Raw genomic sequence first — 13,885 nt, forward strand, 5'->3', positions numbered from 1 at the left:
ACTACGTCTCGTATACTTTGAACATGTAATCAGGAGGGATCAGTCCCTGGAGAAGGACATCATGCTTGGTAAAGTAGAGGATCAGCAAAAAAGAGGAAGATCCTCAAAGCGATGGGTTGACACATTGGCTGCAACAATGGGCTCAAGCATAACAATGACTGTGAGGGTGGCGCAGGACCCGGCAGGGTTTCATTCTGTCATACATAGGGTTGCTATGAGTCAGAACCAACTTGAGGGCACCTAGCAACAGCAACAACTAACAGCACAATAATATCCTTCTATTGTCTAACTTTTTTGTTCTAGATTACAATGCATGCAGAAAATAATGACATTAGATTATGTGAAAATCAGTAGATTGATCAGGAAGGCTGCTCCATTTATGGCCTGCATGACTTTGTATCCTAATTTTTATGAGATTGTGTGTGGTTTCTCACGTACTTGGCTCTCTTCACTAGCACGGTTATGCTCAGAGCCATGGATCAAACCTGCAAGGATATCATTACTGCTTGTTAACCAGGAAATACCGTGATATCATGGACAGGGCAAAGGGCTTGGAGATCAAAAAGTATTATTCACAATGGACTCCATTAGGTATAAGCTACATAATTTGGGGAAATGAACAGGCCCTCTCAAACTTTGGTTTTCTCTTCTAGAAAATGGAGGTAATCATATCAAGGAGGCAGGACAGCTGTGAGGACTGAGTAAATTTATGCTGTTTATATGTGCAAAGTATTCTCAACCTCTAAGAAGCTCAACTATAGACTCTCAATTACAGTTCAAGCTAGAGTCATTTGAACAGGATTGGTACACATAAGTACTTTTATTTTTTCCAATTTCTCCCACGTTTACTATTACTCACCATTCCCAAGTTTTCTTAAATGACCATTTGAAGTTGTCCTTACCCCTCTCCCCACCACATTAAGTAGACTCCCTGTAAGGCTTCATCAGAAAGTGACTATCTCAATGCTTACCCCTCCTTTTGCCCATCCTCTCTGTTAAATCCCACACTCAAACAAGCTGAGAGGGCTCTCCAGGCTCCCTAGAACCAAAAGAAATGCAAATAAGGAGAGTACTATATTTATCAATAAAAAGACAAGATATTTTCATAATATAATACACTGTTGAATGTCAAAAAATTTTCTAGAAAGTCATATAGCAATAGATTTTGAGATTTGAAATGTTCATCCTGTGACACAGTAGATTTACGTTTAAAAATATATTCTAATGAATAATCAGAGATGCAGAAAAAAAGTGTTTCTAAAAGTATATTCATTATCATATTACTTGGAATCAAAAAATCTGGAGGCAATATAAAGTGAAACATCAAGGGTGTAGTTAAAAATTATGTGATGTTCAGCCAATTAAATTGTATTTTAAAGAAAGTGTGAAAATAGGAAAATTCATAATATTGTTGCGGCTGCTGTTTTTAGGTGCTGTCAGGCAATTCTGACTCATAGAGATCCCTATGTACAAGAGAATGAAACACTGCCCAGTCCTAGGCCATCTTCACAATCTTTGCTATTTTTGAGCCTATTGTAGCAGCTACTGTGTCAGTGTATCTAAGTTGAGGGTCTCCCTCTTTATCGCTGACCCTCTACCTTACCAAGCATGATGGCCTACTACAGGGACTGGTCCCTTCTTGTTATTACATGAGATGAAGTCCTCCACCCTCACTTCCAAGGAGCACTCTGGCTGTATTTCTTCCAACATAAACTGTTGGCTCTTCTGGCAGTCCATGGTATACTCAACAGTCTTCGCCAATACCATAATTCATAGGCATCAATTCTTCTTCAGTCTTCTTATACATTGTCCAGCTTTCACATGCATAGGAGGTGATTGAAAAGACTGTGGCTTAGGTCAGGTGCACCTTAGTCCTCAAAGTGACATCTTTGCTTTTGAACACTTTAAAGATGTCTTTTGTAGCAGATTTGCCCAATGCAATACTTCATTTGATTTCTTGACTCCTGCTTCCATGGGTGTTGATTGTGGATTCAAGTAAAATGAAATCCTTGACAACTTCAATCTTTTCTCTGTTTATCATGATGCTGCTTATTGGTCCAGCTGTGGGGATTTTTTGTTTTCTTTATGTTGAGGAGTAATCCATACTGAAGGCTGTGGTCTTTGATCTTCATCTGTAACTGCTTCAAGTCCTCCACTTTCAGCAAGCAAGTTTGTGTCATCGCATGTCAGGTTGTTAACAAGTCGTCCTCCAATCCTGATGCCCCATTCTTCTTCATGTAGTCCAGCTTCTCAGATTATTTGCTCCGCAAACAGATTGAATAAATACAGCGAAAGGATGCTACCGTAACACATACCTTTCCTGATTTTAATCGAGGCAGTATCCCCTTGTTCTGTTTGAATGAATGCCTCTTGGTGTATGTACAGGTTCTGCATGAGCACAATTATGTGTTCTGGAATTCCCATTCTTCACAATGGTATCCATAATTTGTTATGATTCACACAGTCAAATGCCTGCATAGTCAATAAAACACAGGGAAACATTTTTCTGGTATTCTCTACTTTCAGTCAAGATTCATCTGATATCAGCAATGATATTCCTGGTTCCATGCCTCTTCTGAATCTGGCTTGAATTTCTGGCAGTTCCCTGTCGATGTTGCAACCCTTTTGAATGATGCTCAGCAAATGTGATATTAATGAAATTGTTCAATAATTTCCGCACTCTGTTGGATCACCTTTCTTCGGAATGGGCACAAATATGGATTTCTTCCAATCGGTTGGCCAGGTAACCATCTTCCAGGTAACCTCCAGTGCTGCATCCATTTGTTGAAACATCTCAGATGGTATTCTGTCAATTCTTAGAGGCTTGTTTTTCCCCAATGCATTCAGTGCAGCTTGGACTTCTTTCTTCAATACCATCAGTTCTTGATCACATGCTACCTCCCGAAATGGTTGAACATTGACTCACTCTTTGTGGTACAGTGACTCTGTGTATTCTTTTTATCTTCTTTTGATTTTCCTGGGTCATTCAGTATTTTGCCCCATGAAATCCTTCAAAATTGCAATTCGAGGCTTGAATTTTTCCTTCAGTTCTTTCAGCTTGAGAAAAGCCGATAGTGTTCTTCCCTTATGGTTTTCTAAATCCAGGTCTTTGCACATATAATAATGTGACCATTATTCAAATTTATGCAACAACCACTGAGGCCAACGATGAAGGAATTGAAGATTTTTACCAACTTCTGCAGTCTTAACTTGATCAAACAGGCAATCGGGATGCATTGATAATTACTGCTGATTGTAATGCGTAAGTTAGAAACAATCAAGAAGGATTGGTAGTTGGAAAATATATTCTTGTGCTAGACCTTTCAAATTCCATGAAGTTCAGTATATTCCAGTCCTGAAAATATGGGAAATTTCTAGGAAAAAACACGAATATGAGAGAATGCCAAAATAATTAGACCCCTAAAGAACCCAAACAGCCACTCATAGTTGATTTTAGAAAACCACCTGCTAGTTAATGTATTTTTCCTCAATAAATATTATGAAGGACCTAATATGTGCTGTACTGGGGACTGGATAGAAACAAATACACTCACAGTAGGCAGGGCTGTCAGAAAGTGAACAGACAATGATAACGAAGTGTGAAAAGTAAAACGATAGTTTTCAACTATTTGTTAGTAATATAGAAAACAGAGGCACTAGACACTATGCAAAGATCAGCATAGGATCCCCGGAGAAATGGAGCAGTTAGTTCTGACTTGAATGATGAATAAAAAGTTTCCAGAGTCAAGGGGGGAGCTGGCATTCCTGGCAGCAGGAAATAAAAGTGCAAAGTATGGGTTTATGAGAGCATGTTATAGTCAGACAGTGGTGAGTAGATTGGTGGTGTGTGAAGTTTAGGCTACAGATCAAGACATGATAACAAAGTGAAGCTGGAAAAGCAGGCTGGGACCAGTACACTGTATTAGCTGGGATCCTTTAGTTTCTTTTTACAAAAATCGAACAGTACCAGTTTAAGTCCAACACACTTATTTATCCCAACAGAGCATGTTCAGAGAACCCAAGAGCAGCCTTTAGTCTGATCAGAGGGTGAAGTCATGCAAAACAAACATTGCTGCTTGCTTTATCCTACGTTATATCCACAAAACACTATCACAGCGATAATACTAATGTTGCCATTACTACTATGACTACTGAAGAGTTGCATTTAATTTTGCATTTTTTCTATCCATTTTCTCTCCATTTTAAATAGTTGTATAATATCTAAATTGTCAAAGCCTAGAGTTACTACATACAGTACTCTCTCCTGTCCTAGAGAAAAAAATTTCAGGCTCTGTTAAAGAGATTTATTGAAAGCTTAAGAAACATTAGAATACAGAGACATGAAAACTCAGCAAGTGAAGCCCACAAATCCAAGGTGTGACTGTGACAGAGCTCCAGTTATAGGGCAAAATCAGGTGGTAAAATCCACAATAATCTGATTGGTGGACAATAAGGTAAGAGAATCAAAATCAGGACATTGAGGAGTGGTGCTTTGGATGTCATTGGTTGCATTATTACAGCTGGCTTTTAGAGACTGGATACACAGCATAATTGTACACAGCATAATTACAGAAGTTAGTTCTGGGGAGGGGTCATTTAAGTATTCACAGGTGATTTAAAAGCAAATGTTATATGAGACCAGATTGTTAAAATATGGTGAGGACATTTAACACAATGGGTTTCAATAGCCGTAAGAGTCAAGACATTCTGGGTACATTGTTACACTTAATCTCAAAGAGAAACTTTTTCTTAGTGATAGGGTTGGTTCCTTGGTGATAGAGTTGGATCTGTGTAAAAGATTAACAGCCTGTTAACAAGAAGCAGAAGTTAAAATGGGACATGAGACCGGACTCTGGATCAGTCGTTTTACTTTGGTCAAGTGTCCTATAATTTTGGGAGCTTCATGAATCCCTCCTTTTGCTCAAGAATTTCAAAGAACATCTTTTGATCACACTTAAAGGCATGCTTTATTCTGCATGGACTGTCTTTAGGATTTTAACCAACCCGTTGCCATTGAGTTGATTCCAACTCATAGTGACCCCACAGGACAGAGTAGAACTGCCTCATAGGGTTTCCAAGGAGCAGCTGGTGGATTCGAACAGTTGACCTTTTAGTTAGCAGATGTAACTCTTAACCACTACGCCACCAGGGTTTCGTGGTGTGCATATTAGTATTTTAAGGCTTTCAACATCGCAGTTGGGCATCACCAGTCTTCTTCTCCATGCCATACCTCTAGCATCTTGCTTCAGTAATCTTGGGGAAACTAGTGGAGCAGGGTCACATTGAAGGAAACAACTTGACCTTTTCAAAAGCCTAATCCAGGGTGTGAGGTCCTCCAACTCATTATATAAATGAGCAGAACCTTTGTGCATTACTCTTTTCATAGGTATTAAATTGATAGATTGCATAACAGTTTGAGTGGCACACTTCATAATACATTTAATTATTCCAAGGATGACAACCACAATAATGACTATTAATAATTCAGTAAGCAATATAGATCTTATCCAGGAACCTATTCCACTAGATTTTTGGCTAAAAATGCCAAAAAATGGGGAGCTTACTTGCTTAGGAATGTGAAATCATGTTGCCTTCTGGGGAATTTGTTTGACGTCCTATTCTACCTTCCCTGAGGAGTCTATCCAGGTGCAACAAAAAGTGTAGGCAATGGAACAGACTCCACCTTGCTGTGCCAACAAAAAATCAAGAGCTAGTCTGTTATCTTAGCAAGAAAGTTTAAAGACTTATCTTGAGCTGCCATTCCATTTGCCGTGTCATTGGCTGTGTTTTCCACGTAACAGGCAAATTACAAATGGCTCTTTCAAGTTCAGGAAAGCCATAGATTGGTAGGAGGGCTCAGAGAAGCACCCATCCATCTCTAGGTCTTTCCTTTAGGGTGTTCTCATTAGATTATACAAATTCTCTTTTAAGTCGGGCAAGGATTTTTAAGTCACTGGTTCAGTATATGCTTTCATTGTAGGAATGGACATCTAAGGGAACTCCTAAATAACGTAAGGTGCATTGGTCCCCCATATTCCATCTGTCTACACAGGGTAAAGCCCAAGTGTAGGGGTTATCATTAGGATTTTGTTTGTTATAATTTGCAGACTTCCAAGTGTAGGGGTCAGTATTGGATCCTCCACATAAGAATGTATATCCATATGGGGCGCACATCACACCTTTTCTGGTCAGTTTATTATGAAAAGGGATAGTTCGGTTTGCTTCTTCTAGCCAAGTCTCTCTTAAGGAGTGCTCATGAAGAGATAAAAGGCCAAAATGTTTATGATTTATAAGTTCGTTGCATATAGGGAAGTTTTGACTATTTTTATTACAATCATCCACAAAATTAGGGTAATGTTGAACATTACCAACAAAGGGACTGGCTTGTCCATCACTGTAAGTTATCATTGGGTTAACTTCATAAAGTAAAGCACTAATGGGTATTTTAGCAAGCCTGAGGGATGTTACAATCTTATTGAATGGCCAGCTGGAATGATTTACTAAAATTTTAGTGATCTTAGGCACATTATTATAGTTAAGTGCTGGAAAAGCAAAAGTTTCAGAATGATCCAGAGTAGATTTGGGAGAAGGATGATGTATCCAGAATTTGTTTAATTTACTGGCACTTGCTACTGACTGGGCTGATCTAAAAAAGATATTCCCCTTCCAGGCCTCAGAGGTTATTGCAAGGCATAGTAACAGAGAACTTAAGAAAGGCTTCATAGAGGAGGAAAATTGCCTAGAAGAAATAAACAAGAGTAATTAGCAAACAAATGACTGAGAAAATGAAATAGGATTCCTCAAACAAGGGAATACTTGAGTAAACAAGGATGGATGCAGCAAATAAATAACCCAATGATTATCAAAATACTAGTAAGAAAAATATAAAGGAAAGCCTCTAGATTAAAACACATGGAAAGTTTCACCTATACAAATCTGTCTTACCAGTTAATAAAATCTAATTGATAGATCAAAGCTACTTCAAAAAGTATGAGGATTAAGCAAAAAGTAACAACGTCAATAACATCTATTCACCGAGGAAAGTTATTAGTAGACAGACTTTAAAGGCATATAAGACAAAAGGGTAGCAAACCTAGAGAAAGAAATATGCAAATTCCGAGAATTGTATCTTTACTCTTGTGGTCTGGTGTTTAGGAATAAAGTGTCTAGAGGCCTGGTCCTGGATCTTGGAAGGAGGTTTTTATGCCAAATTTCATCTGCTTCTCTTTCTGTCAATGTTTGAATTTCAGTTTGAATTCTTCAGTTGGTTGAACTGTCCAAACAGGAGCAGCAGCTTTCTTCAACTGGGAAAGGTGGATCCAAGTTTTAACACCCCATTATTTAGTGGCATAGGGACTAGTAAGAAGGACCAGCTAAGGTCATTTCCACAGAGGCTCAAGAGAGTCTTTTTACTGATGCCTTTTCCAATAGACATAATCACCAGGCAAAATGGAAGACAATTTGGATTTATCTCACTTCTGAGAGTCATAGACGTTCCTTATTAAGTAAACATGTTCTTTAGAATATTGGTTCAAGGTCTAATAATACTTCAGTATGCTGGTCTGAATCAAATTACAGTCACCAGAGTCAGCCAGTAACGTAAAGTCATGGGCGTTCCAATAATTATTTCCTGTGGGGTTAATTTATGTAGCCCAGAGGGTGTAGATCTTAGATTCATCAATACAAGAGGAAGGACTTGGACCCAAGGCAAACTCAAAGAAGAGAAAAGTTTAGCAAGCTGGTTATTGATTATTTCATTTACCTTTCCACCAATCCAGACAATTGGGGATGGTAAAGACAGTGGAATCTTTGAAAAATTGGAAAAATCTTACAGACTTCTTTAATCACTTGTCCGGTGAAATGAGTACCTCTGTCACTACAAAAGATCTTTGGGGTTTCCCAGGTGGGAATGATGTTTTCCAAAAGGTTTTTAGCCCTAAAACTGGCCATGGTGTGGTGGCTGGGAAAAGCTTCAACCCAATGTGAAAATCTGCAGATCATTACCAGTACAAATTTATACCCATGGGAGGGTAGTGGTAGTTGTATGAAATCCATCTGCCACTTGAGCATGGGGCTATGGGTAAAAGGTGACTTCAAAAGGGATCTTGAATGGTCTTGCATAGATTGAGCTTGGAGCACATTGAACAATGCTTGGTGGCATAGTCAGCAGTGTTTTAGAAATGTCTCCACCAATATTTAGACATCATTGCTATTATTTTGTCTCTTCTTAGATGATCACTTGAATGCAAGTTTTGGGCAAGAGGAACATTAGGGATCTAGGAAGAACAAGCTTCCAGTTCGGAGCCTCCCAAAGATCAGTGTCCCAATTTATCGTTCACCCTTCCTTTCTCCAAGCTTTCTTTTTCTCTTTGGAAGTCATAATTTGGTGTCTAATCAAATTATGTCAAAAAATTCCATTAACAGTTTCTTCCTCAACTGGTAAGTTATCTTCTGCTTTAGGATCACAGATGATGCAGCTGTCACAGGTGTGGTAATGACTGCCATTCTTATCATGGGACAGGTTTTCTTCATCAATGGTGGGGGCCAAAAACAACAAAAGAGACAAGGAAACTAAACAAGTTGAACACTGAGATACTATACGATGGACTTCTTCCAGAAAGTCACCCCCACTACTATCTTTCCATAGATGTCACCACCTCTTCTGGTTTCATTGGAGTATCCTGATGTAAAACTTTAATTATGAAATAGTTCAAAGACTATGGTAACATTACTCTGCCATCTGGTCCAAGCCATAAGGTGGCTGCAGTATCCAGCTGGCAACCTGAATCCTTACACACTTGAATCTCAGCCTGAAGCCAACTTCTGGTAGGTTTGCAAAAATTTTATAGCTGTATGTAAATCTATTCCTTTGCCTAATTTGGTGTCACACTGCGTGAATGTCATAAGTATTGGCTGTGAATTTTTTCCCTTATCATTCCCTCCTTTTCGTCATGTCCCTGCATAAAATTACCACAGTCATGAATGAGAGGGGGAAGTTGGGAGGTGGCTAGTTTGGCTGCTTGATCAGCTAAGTTGTTTCCTTTAATTTATTTGGTTTGAGGGACTTCTTTAGGTTAATGGGTTTGTGTCTTAACTACAGCAGTCTCAGAAGGGACCAAGAGGGCCTCAAGGAGTTGGGAGACAAAAGGGTCTTTTTTAATCTGGATGCTAGAAGATGTTAGGAATGCCCTTTGCTTCCGTAGTATTACAAAATCATGAACAAATTGGAATCCACACCGCAAATCCATATAAATGATTACTGACTGTTCTGAGGTCAATTTGCAAGCCCTGGTGAGTGTGATTAACTCAGTCTTAAACTGAAGTAATTTTAGTACAGGTAGTGACAGGGTATCCTCCCTGGTAATGAGGACTAAAAGAGTTTGGTTTAAGATAGTACCTACTGACAAAAAGAATTAAAGAAGGGTTAGGGAGAGTTGTCTCTGGCAAATCTTGCCTGATCAGTTAGGTCAAGGCAATCATGAGAGATAGTTTCAGTATCTTCAGGAAGAAGCAACAAGGTAGCAGGGTTTAAGGAGGTCATGGTATACAACCAAATATTTGAGGCAGCTAACAGAAGGATCTCATAAAAGGTCAGCCTACTGGCTGATAGGTGCTGCGTTAATGTGGAATTCAAAATAGCTGAGACTGCATGGGGGACATAAACATGAAGAAAATTTCAAAGCACTATGTCTGAAATTGTCTTCCACTAGCCCGGCAGTGGTGTAACCACTCTAAGTCAAAGGGAGTACCACTGAGCCACAGGCTCTAAATGGAGGCTATAATAGCCCACAGGACATTGCTGCCCACTACGACACTGGGTAAGGACTCCTAAAGCATTTCTAGTGGTCTCAAGGACAAATAAAGAAAAATCAAATTTATAATTAGGGAAGCCTAAAGCTGGGGTGGTAAGTAAAGCTTCTTTTAATTTGGTTACAGCTTGAAGCCCTTCTTCAGATAATTGGAAAAGATCAGCTGCAGAGTCCTTCAGTAACGGATATAATGGTTGAGCCAGCAATGAGGAATTAGGTATCCAGCCTCGGCAGTAGTCACCAGACCAAACTGATTGCCGTTGAATTGGTTCTGACTCATAGCGACCCTATATGACACAGGTCATATAGGTCTTCCAAGGAGTGGCTGATGGATTCAAACTGCTGATTTTTTGGTTAGCAGCCATAGCTTGCCATGGCTCTTAACCACAGTGCCGCCAGGACTTCTGGCAATAGTCACATAGGCCCAAAAATCTTTTAAGTTGATTTTTTGTAGTTGGGGTAAGGTAGAGCCATGAGAAAATTGCAACATCTGTAAATCAGCATGTAAAATATGAGAAAAGAAGGTAGGGTTCTCTGTGAAGCCCTGGAACATGATAGTCTACATAAATTGCTGGTCCCCTCAGGTAAAAGAAAATAAGTATTAGCTTTCAAGATGTACAGGAATGCTAAAAAAAATATACAATACACAGCTCTACTAAAGTAAAATGAGTGGCCCCTGTAGGAATATTGGAAGTAAGTAAATGGGGATTAGGTACCACAGGGAACCATGAGATGACAATGCAGTCAATGGCACATAGATCTTTAACATATTGCCAACCTTGATTATGTGGTTTCCTTACAGGAAAAACTGGAGTGTTGCAGGGACTAGTACAAGGGATAAGTCCCTTAGCTAGGAAATCCTGAATTATAGTCTTTACCCCTTCTCTGGCTTCTCGCTTTAAAGGATATTGAGAGATTTTAGGCAATGTAGAAGTTTACCTATTTGAAATCTTATGGGTTCATCAGACAGAATCCGGCCAATGTCTGTAGAAGATGTAACACGCAATACTTTTGGTGCTGCAGAAAGGCAGTCTGATGTAGTGGTCAGAAGAAGGCTGTCCTCTTGTAAGGACAGAGAAAGTCCCTGAAAATAACAGAGTCTCCTCACCATCCACAGTTTCTTTCATTCCAAATTGGGAAGTATCAGGTATTTCTAGAAATATTTCTCCCTGTTCAGTAAATTGCAAATGATAGTTCCATTTAGATAAAAAGTCCCTACCTAGTAAGTTAATATGGGTGTTAAACTCAATAAAAAGGAATGAATATCCTCAATAGAACCCAAAGAAACAGATACTGGTTGAGAATGAACTAAAGTTCCTGATTTGAAACTCCCACAACTTCGTAAGTTTTTGTACTCTGGGATAGACGCTTTTGTAAACTTGTGGGGTTTTTAATGGAAAGAGTGGCCCTTGTATCAATTAAAAATTTACACGGCTCCCCGTTAACCTGAATAATAGTTTTGTTGTTTATTTTTTTTCCTATGAATTTAGTGCCAACATTGGAAAAGCCTCTAATGTATCCCAGGAGCACTCTCATGCAAATTTGGGAGGGGCCAATGGCAAAGTACCCATTTTATTCTTCAATTTATGGCAATCCTTCTTAAAGTGTCTGGGCTTCTTGCAATAATAGCAAACTCCAGGGACCCCTGATTGGGGGACCCTAGATCTGTTCATGGTAGGGGTTTAAATTTATTGTTATAACTAGGGGTTTGTAGTTGTGGCAGAAGTCCATTAATTTCCTTGTTTTGGCTGTTTACTTATTTTCCATACTTTGAGCCAATTCATGGGCCAGATCAGTTAATTCTTTTATATGAGTAGATTCCGAAGTTGAGTTATTTCTTCTCACCAAAGTGGAAAGTTCATGATTAAGGCCAGATACAAATGCTGCATTAAAAGTGCCCATAGCTTTGGGATCTCTGAATCCAGCCATGAATGTTCAACAAATTTCTGGTACAACCTATTTGATAATCATAAGCTGCCTCATCTTTTTTTCTGTACACAAGAATGAATCTTTGTCCAGTCTATTACTGAAGGGAAGGCATCCTTTAAAGTCTTATGAAATTTATCAGTCTTTTCTTGGGCTTCTTTAAGTATTGTCTCATTAGTTTTTTCGGGATCTAAAACAAGACTAGATTGTGCATCTTTCCATTAGGCATGATCTAACCACACTTGAGCATCACTGGGGCTTACTAACATACGTACCAGCGAATATAGGTTAGGTAGTCCAGACTGATAAGCATCAGTAAGGATTTTAAATTCCTTATCATATTTATATTGATCTTCTCATAAATCTGGGATGTCCATTACTATACTATGTAATTTGGTATGTCCAGGGAACAAATGACAAGCCAACCTCTTTGGGGTTTTCCCTGATGCTTAGTCCTGGTGGGCCAGCATGCACCTTAAAAGGCATTTCAGGGATAGTTACAGTCAGATTGGAAGGATCCTTGTGAAAGTAAGGAAGTTCAGACAAGGGATTGTCAGTATTTCCAGAGGAGTAGGAAGGCAAGAAAGGATAAAGAGAGGAAGCTTCTGGAGGAGAAGGGGGAGAAAGATGAGATGCCACAGTGGCAGTAGAGTTTTGGCATTGCAATTACTTAATTTGTTTTGCTTGCATGGACACAGTGTCCTGTAGAGAGGTAAATTTACTACAGACATACCTAGGAGATATTGTGAATTCAGTACTAGACCTCCAAAATAAAGAAAATCTTGTAATAAAGCTAGCCACATGAATTTTTTGTTTCCCAGTCCATAAAAAAGTTTTGTTTACACTATACCATAGTCTATTAAGTGTTCAATAGCATTATGTCTAAAAACTAATGTACATACCTTAATTAAAAACTATTTTCCCTATCCAAATTCCAATGACGTTTTTAATGAGATGAAGAAACAAATCACCAACTTATATGGAAAGGGAAGAGGCCCTAGATAAGTAAAGCATTACTGAAGAAAAAAAAAGTAGGAGGTATCACACTTCCTAATTTTAGAAACTATTATACCGCCACGGTAGTCAAAACAGCCTGGTACTGGTATAACAACAAACACATTGAGAATCCAGACGTAAATTCATCTACCTATGAGAAGCTGATATTTGACAAAGGCACAAAGTCTATTAAATGGGGAAAAGATAATCTCTTTAACAAATGGTGCTGGCGTAACTGGTTATCCATCTGCAAAAAAATGAAACAAGACCCACACCTCTCACCTTGTACAAAAACTAACTCAAAATGGATCAAAGACCCAAATACAAAAATCTAAAACGATGAACATCATGGAAGAAAAAATAGGGACAACTCCAAGGACCCTAATACATGGCATAAACAGAATACAAAACGTAACTAACAATGCACAAACAGCAGAAAGGAAATTAGATAACTGAAAGCTCCTAAAAATCAAACACTTACGATCATCAAAAGACTTCACCAGAAGAGTAAAAAGACAACCTACAGACTGGGAAAAAATTTTGGGCTACAACATACCTGATCAGGGTTTAATCTCTAAAATCTACAAGATTCTTCAAAATCTCAACAACAAAAAGACAAATAACCTAACTGAAAAATGGACAAAGTATATGAACAGACACTTTACCAAAGACCTGTAGGCAGCTAAAAGATACATGAGGAAATGCTCACGAGCATTAGTCATTAGAGAAATGCATATTGAAACTACAATGAGACACCATCTCATTCCAACAAGGCTAGCACTAATCTGAAAAACACAAAGTAATAAATGTTTTGGAGAGGTTGTAGAGAGACTGGAACACTTATACACTGCTGGTGGGAATGTAAAATGGTACAGTCACTTTGGAAATCAATTTGGGGCTTCCCTAAAAAGCTAGAAAATGAAGTGTCATAAGATCCGGCAATCCCACTCCTTGAAATATATCCTAGAGAAATAAGAGCCATCACACAAATAGATATATGCACATCCATGTTCATTGCAGCACTGTTCATAATAGCAAAAAGATGGAAACAACGTAGGTGCCCACCAGTGGACAAATGGATAAACAAATTATGGTACATACACGCAATGAAATACTACACAACGATAAAAAACAATGATGAATTTGTGAAACTC

This window comes from Trichechus manatus, unplaced genomic scaffold (assembly GCF_000243295.1).
Source record: "Trichechus manatus latirostris isolate Lorelei unplaced genomic scaffold, TriManLat1.0 scaffold00155, whole genome shotgun sequence".
NCBI classification, from domain to species: domain Eukaryota; kingdom Metazoa; phylum Chordata; class Mammalia; order Sirenia; family Trichechidae; genus Trichechus; species Trichechus manatus.